Below are 8,047 nucleotides of genomic sequence, written 5' to 3'. Positions count from 1 at the left end.
CAGTCACTGACATGCTCATTACCTGTAAATTATGGGGTCAAACATATCCTTGGGCTTGCCCTCTCTGAATCCACCCAGGCTCGCTCAGCTTTGGGCACAGGAGGCTACTCTTCCATCAGGGCTTTAAAAGAGATGACCCCACCAGCTTAGAATACTCTTCTTTTTAGATGTGCTCCTGGTGGGAGTGTGTACTTAATGAAGAGCCTCTGACTAGGTCCTCAGGGAGCTTGTCTTTTCCTCCTTAACTTCTTATGGTCAAGAAAATGAATTTGTCAGGCCTCCTTAATCCAATTACTGGTACCAGGTAATAAATCTAGATTGCCTCTGTTTCTCTATGGAATCTGATTCTTCTGCTCCAGTGAGCCGAGCCTGAGAGTTGGGTCTCCCCAAAGTCACAGGAAATTTTTGTTCGTGTTCCTTATATCACTCAAGCTCCTGTCCTCTATCCACATGCACATCCAATCTCATGCAGTCTTCAGAAACTTGGCAGGGCTGCCGTGGAGAAGACTGAAGCTTCAGACTATGGGATAACTAGATGTCTTTTATGGTCCTTCTCAGTCTGACCTATATGTGTCTGCAAAATACTAACAAGAGCTCCCAATATGGACTGAAGACCACAAACGAACTGCCAATAACAAAACCGCTGTATTTTATGAACATTCCTTATTCAGCTCAGTAAACACTAAATACCTATTCTGTGATAGCTACTATGGTAAAGTTTTATTCCACAGTAAGGAAAACTAATTCAATTAAGATGCTGCCAGCAGCCTTTTGTTTCAGAGACCAGAATTCCTTAATTCCATCAACAGTGTCTAAACTCTAAATGTTCCTAAAGCTCATGTTTAGTAAAGCTCTGGCTTTTCCTGGCCTATGTCTTATGTCTTCCCAATCTGGCTCCATGGATTCTGGGTCTTTGCTCAGGATGTGCTTCTTCCTGCTCAGTGTGTAGAATACCAACACATTCTTCCATACTCGGTTTAAATATCATGTCTTGCCACCTTCCTCCCCAAAATGACTGTTCCTGCGGGACTTTCTTGGCTCCTCCACCATAGCACTGATTGGATTCTGCTTTGTAATGAAGCTGGTTGCTTCTGTGTCTCTCTAGCTAGAGATCCCTGAGGGCAGGGAACAGCAAGATCACGTCTTACTGTTTCAATATCCCTAGTGCAGTGCTTTGCACATAGTCATAACTCTATCTATTACTTGTTTTTCTATGAAGAAAAGAATGAATCTCTCAGGTCCTGTCTGGATCAAAGTTCAGTCAAATTCTGCCTGACAAATGCCTGCAGAACTCAGATCAGTCCTTGGCAAAGCAGCAGCCTGGGGCCAGCTACTTCGAAGGAGGATGGGCTGGGGGCAATCGGACCTGGGCTTGATACCAGCTCTACCATTTCCTAGTTGGTGGCCTTGGGAACATTACTTAAGCTCCTTGAGCCTTAGTTTATAACCTATAAAATGGTAATAATCTGGGAACAATCACTGGAGCTGATCTCCAGGGATGCTGGAGTAGTAACCAACGACTGTAGTAACCAACAACTGATGAACACTTTTTACACATCAGACACCATAACATTCTGAAGATACAACAAATAACAAGACCGACCACATTACTACCCTGGAACAAGGGTAATGTAAAGATAAGAACAGAAAGTAGGCCAACAATTACAAATGTCACAATTACAATGGCTGCCAGAGAATTAAAAACAGAGAGCAGAAGAACAAAGAGGAGAAGGACTAAATCAGTCCAGAAGCATGAGACAGGTGGTATCACACTCCTCTTTGGGTAACCTGCTGCTATTTCTCTCCAAGTGTACTAACCTCAGTACAGATGGGGTTACTTCCCAATAAACCCATCATAATGTAAATTGAAAATGCATTTAGTACACCTAAACTGCCAAACATCATGGCCCAGCATACCTTAAATGTGCTCAGAACACTTACATTAGCCTACAATTGAGCAAAATCATTTAATACAAAGCCTATTTTGTAATACAGTACTTAATATCTCACATAATTTACTGAAGACCATATTGAAAGTGAAAAATAGAATGGTTGTATGGGTACTTGAAATACAGTTTCTGCTAAATGAGCATGAGTTTTGCACCAATGGAAAGTTGAGAAATCCTAATTTGAACCATGGTAAATTGGAGACCATCTGTATTCCACTCAATTAGAACTGAGCTTCAGGATGGGCAAGTTCAAGGCCACAACTGAGCTGACTGGGGCCCCTAGAATCTCTGATTGTATGTTTTATATGACTTGGCCCAACATTGACTGACCCAGGGTAAATTGGAAAGCTTTCAGAAGATTTTGAGGCATTTATCACAGATGGCAGGCCTGCAAACATTATGGGCATTCTTGAACAACGAAAGTAGAGACACCAAAGAGTTAGAGTGACCTTCACAGGTACCCTCCAGAAGAGGGTAGAAAACAGTATATTTTAACTCTTGGGACTGTCCAGGCTATTTCTGTTATTGTTGCTAAGCAAACAAACAGGTGTTGTGATCCCAATCCAGAACATTTTTGCATCTGACTAATTACCACACAGAAAGGCTCCATAGTTTCTTGGAGAAATGCCTGATTCTAAGGCTGGAGCAGTAATACAACATGAGCCTGGAATATCACTTTATGATCAAAAGCACTCCAAAAAAAAAAGATGGAGAATGTCAAAAGACATAGCAGACATCCAAAAGCCATTCCCATTAGCCAAATCTGGGGCAGCCGTGGACTGTAACCCACTGAAAAATTCATGAGCCAATCCTGATAACAACAGAGATAAGTTCTAAAAAAATCAATAAATGAGACAGAAACGGTGGAACAACACAAATGTCCATCACTGGATAATACATTTTTAAAATGTGGTATACACATACAATGGATTATTAGTCAGCCCTAAAAAGGGAGGAAATTAGAACACATCATGAATTAACCTTGAAGCCACATACTAAGTGAAACAAGCCAGACATAAAGGGACAAATATTGTATAATTCCACTCGTACGAGGTACCTAGAGTAGTCAAATTCATAGAAACAGAAAGTAGAATGGTGGTTATCAGGCACTGGGAGAAGGAGGAGTGGGGAGTTATTGTTTAATAGGCACAGAGTTTCAGTTTGGGAAGATGAAAAAGTTGTGGAGATGGATAATAGTGATGGTTGCACAACAATGTGAATATGCTTAATGCCGCTGAACCATATACTTAAAAATAATTCTAGTGATAAATTTTATGCTATATACATTTTACCACAATAAAAAGAAAATAGATGAGCAGCACCAGGATCAACTTCTGTTTTTGCATACAAAGGTAAAAATCACTTGGATTCAACTTGTCTTCCACAAACAAAATCTACCTGGCCCTATAAGGCAGGTCAGATATTATAAAGAAGCCATTTGAAATAGTAAAGCAAACTAAAAGATGGTAGAATCTGTTTATTTTGACCAAGTTGGGGTCTTATTAATTAATCTGTATGATTAATTTGATCAGCGTTTTAGTAAGTAACACAACTTATTTCCATAATATCTGCAATTCTAAAACCTAGAAAGCTCTGAAAATCCAAACTTTTTTTCGTAAGTTTTGTTCAAAAACACATACGGTAGCAAAACCTGACCTGAACTCACAGGAGCCCATGTTTGGTCTTTATTTACCCCTGCCTGGTGTAAATATTCATACATTTTGCCACAGAAATATTACTGTCCTTATGATGTCATTGCCTGAGTGTCTCCTATGGGCATCATATAATACACGGTATAAGTACCATGCCAAAAAGATCTGAAATTTCTTAGTTTCAAAAAAAAAAAAAAAAAATCTGGTCCTGAGTTTCAAAGAGACTGTAGATCCCTACAAAATTTAACCATATCAGATATCAGACCAATATTTTCCAAGCTTCTGACATTCTCTACCATATTCACAGTTTTGCCATATCCACAGATCACTTGTATTATTATATTCTCTAGTACTTGTCTTCAGATTGACTCACCTTTTTATTTACATAAAGTAATTTTTTAAAGAAACATCTCCACTGTAAAAGATGAGAGCCTGAGAGGTCTGTTCTGTTAAAAAGGGAAATTCTGAAGGATTAGAGAGGTGTTAAAGACACAACAACAAACTGAGGCTTTTGTCTTGAATCACCAGAAAGACCAAAATAAAATGGAAATGAAATAACTGCCTTACTACGTGATTCCACATCATCTAGTGCTAGGCTGGTGCACCATCTCCAAGACCTACTCTCCTCAGAAGTATTCGTCCCACACTTGGGGAACTGAACTAGGCCATCATAATCCTGCAATTCAGGTAATGACTCCGCTGAGATTAGTAAGTCTTGTTTTGGGGTTGGGGGGAGTCACACCCATACAAAAGCACAATATAGCAGTGAAGGAGTCAATCTCTTTATCTCCCTTCTAGTTCTGTCACCCATCACCTGTCATACAGGTTCAGCTGGGTCACTCGCTGCAACTGTCTACCTATCAAATTCGTGCAAGTCATTTTGAGTACAACTCTGGAACATCCACAGCCTCCACCTGCCAAAGGACACCTCAAGGTATTAGGATCTAGAAGTGAACACAGACTGACAAACCAGAAGATGACAGGTGAACAGAACCCCCATCCTTTATTAACTTCAACACTAGCTACTGTAAATAGTGGCCTTCAAAATCATCAGAGAAATATTTACTGTAGAAAGAGAATAGGTTTTCAAAAGTACTTTCAAATAGACGTCAGCTATATATGCATTTTTAAATAAGTGAAGCAGAAGGGAAAGTTTTTCCTTACAGTGGAATGCTGGGAGTTATAAATGTTGGAGATGAGAAAATATCCATTTTGCAACTACTACAAAATAATAATAACTAACTACACATTGATTAAACCAAGTGATCAAAATTAATACCACCAGTAAGGGGCAAACAGCCATGAAGAGCCTCTGGATGTGATGGATTGAGAAGGACCAATTTACTTCTAGAGTACTCACAAATCTAATCGTGAAGAAACATCAAACAGACCCAAACTCAGGGAGATGCTACAAAATACCTGGCCTATAATCTTCAAAAGTATCATGAAAGACAAAGAGTGAAAGACTATTCCATATTAAAGACAAATGTCTACCAAAATACATAATCCTAGACTGTACCCTATACCAGAAAAAAAGCTGTGAAAGTTACTGGGACAGCTGACCCAACTAGAATATGGACAGAAGACTGGTAAAGGAATTTTATCAGTGTTAAATTTCCTGATTTTGATTACTTAAGTAACAGAATATCAATTTTATTTTAGGAAATACATACTTAGATGTTAAGGGGTGTGAGGCACAATGTCTCTAACTTACTCCCAAATGGTTCAGAAAATATATGTATACATGCAGATAAACAGTATATGACAAATGTCAACAACAGGTGATTAAGGAGAAAGGTGACTGGGAGTTCTTGACAACTCTTGCAAATTCTCTGGAAATTTGAAATTAGGTCCAAGAAATGGCTACTCACTGTCCATGTGGCTGCCAGCAAAGCCACCCACAGCGTCCCTGGTTTCTGTGTGAACTCACCATTCTTCTGAGAATCCTTAACAGAAGCTTCTGCTCCTTTGGGTCCTCCTTGGATGTCAGCAAATGAGCAAAAATTTCCACATCTTCAGGGGAGAGGCTGTCTGGGTTTTCTCCTCCATACAGCTGAACCAGTATAGACAGGCACTTGGATGAAACATCAAAAATCTCAGGATCTTCATTAGGAAGCTGAAAATTAACAAATAAGACTATTTAAATTTCGTTGAAGATGGTATTAGTACTCAAAATAACACAGTAAAATTTGGCTTGATGGGGGCGTCAGCCTGAGTAGTCTGCTGAATACTTTTTTACTTTTTTTTTTTTTTTTTTTTGAGACAGGGTCTCACTCTGTTGCCCAGGCTGGAGTGCAGTGGTATGATCACAGCCCACTGCAGCCTCAACCTCCTGGGCTCAAGTGATCCTCCTGCCTCAGCCTCCTGAGTAGCTTGAAACAAAGACACACACCATCATCATGCCCAGCTAATTTTTTTTTTTTTTTTGGTAGAGACATGGTCTCCCTATTTTGCCCAGGCTAGTTTTGAACTCCTGGGTTCAAGGAATCCTCCTTCCTCAGCCTCCCAAAGTGCTGGGATTACAGGCATGAGCCTGGCCTAAATACTTTTTTAAATGCATCTTTTTCAAAGTGTATATAGTTGCTCAAACAAAGCTAACAGCACAAAATCAGAAGGTCCTATATTCTTCTTTTTAAAAAAGTTTTTATTATTTTTATTGCCACATAATTATACATTTTTATGGGGTACAGTGTGAGGTTTCAATACACATATACAATGTGTAATAATCAAATTAGGGCAATTAACATATCCTTTACCTCATACATACATCCTTTGTGGTGAGAACATTCCAAATCCTCTCTTCTAGCTATTTTGAAATATATATTATTATTAACTATAGTGCAGTGAAAGGACAGACCCATATTCCTCCTATTTAATTGTAACTTTACCTACTGACCCGCTTCATAGTAACTCTATATTTAACCTTTTGAAGAACTGCCAGACTGTTTTCCAAAACTGCCACTTGTACCAGCAATGTATGAAATTTCCATTCTCACTAACACTTGTTATTATCTGTCTCTTTAGTTATAGTTATCTTAGTAGGTCTGGAGTGGTAACTCATTGTGGTTTTCAGACGTACTTCCCTGATGGCTAATGATGTGGGGTATCTTTTCATGTGCTGCTTGGCCATTTGCATATCTTTGGAGAAACGTCTGTGCAGACCCTTTGCCCATTTTAAAAATAGGTCATTTGTCTTTATATAGTTGAGTTCCAAGAGTTCTTTATATATTTTAAATACAAGTCCCTTAACAAATATATAATTTAAGTTTTTTTTCCTTTCTGCAAGTTGTCTTTTCACTTTCTTGATATTGTCCTTTGAAGTAAAAAATATTTTTAACTTTTAAATTTTTTAATTTTTAATTTTGAAAACTTTTTTTTTTATACTTGGGTATATGTATGATTTCAGTGACATATATCTAAGAATGTTTTCTTTTCTTTATTTTTGTTTTCGTTTTTTGGGAGACAGCATCTCTCTCTGTCACCCAGACTAGAGTACAGTGGTACAAACATAGCTTACTGCAGCCTCAACCTTCTGGCTTCAAGCAATTCTCCCACCTCAGCCTCCTGGCTTCAAGCAATCCTCCCACCTCAGCCTCCTGAGTAGCTGGGACACAGGGTTGCACTGTCACACCTGGCTAATTTTTAAATTTTGTGTAGAGACGGGTCTCACCATGTTGCCAAGGCTAGTCTTGAACTCCTGGGCTCAAGCAATCCTCCTGCCTTGTCTTCTCCCAAAGTGCTGAGAGTACAGGCAAGAGCCACCACACCCAATCATGCCCATGTTTTCTTCTAAGAGCTTTATAGCTTTAGCTTTTTACATTGAGATCTTTGATGCATTTTGAGCTAACTTTTATATATGGTGTTAAGTAGAGGTCCAATTTTATTCTTTTGCATGTGAATTAAGCTTTTATTTTGAGATATTTGGAGGTTCACATACAGTTGTAAGAACCAATACAGAGAGATTCCATATATACTTCACCCAGTTTCCCCAATGGAAACATCTTGTATAGTAACTATGGTACAATATCACAGCTAGGACCTTAGCCATCAACCTTATTCTGATTTTACTAATTTTACATCTGTTTGTGTATGTGTGTTTGTACACATTGTATTTAGCTCTGTGCAACTTAATCACATGTGTAGATTTGGTGACAACCACCACAACCAAGATAAAGAAGAGTTCCATCACAAGGATCCCATTATAGTAGAAGCCAACACTCACTCTCCTCCATCCCTAACCCCTGGTGACCACACACTGGTTTGCCATTTTGTCATTTCAAGTATGTTACATAAATGGAATCACACTGTATATATGGTTTTCTTCACTCAGCATAATTTCTTTAAAATCCATCCAAGTTTTTGTGTATCAACACTTCATTTTTTTTTTTTTTTTGAGACGGAGTTTCACTCTTATTGCCCAGGCTGGAGTGCAATGGCACGATCTTG

This window comes from Hylobates moloch, unplaced genomic scaffold (genome assembly GCF_009828535.3).
Source record: "Hylobates moloch isolate HMO894 unplaced genomic scaffold, HMol_V3 SCAFFOLD_8, whole genome shotgun sequence".
NCBI lineage: Eukaryota > Metazoa > Chordata > Mammalia > Primates > Hylobatidae > Hylobates > Hylobates moloch.
This window is presented reverse-complemented; position numbering follows the sequence as displayed.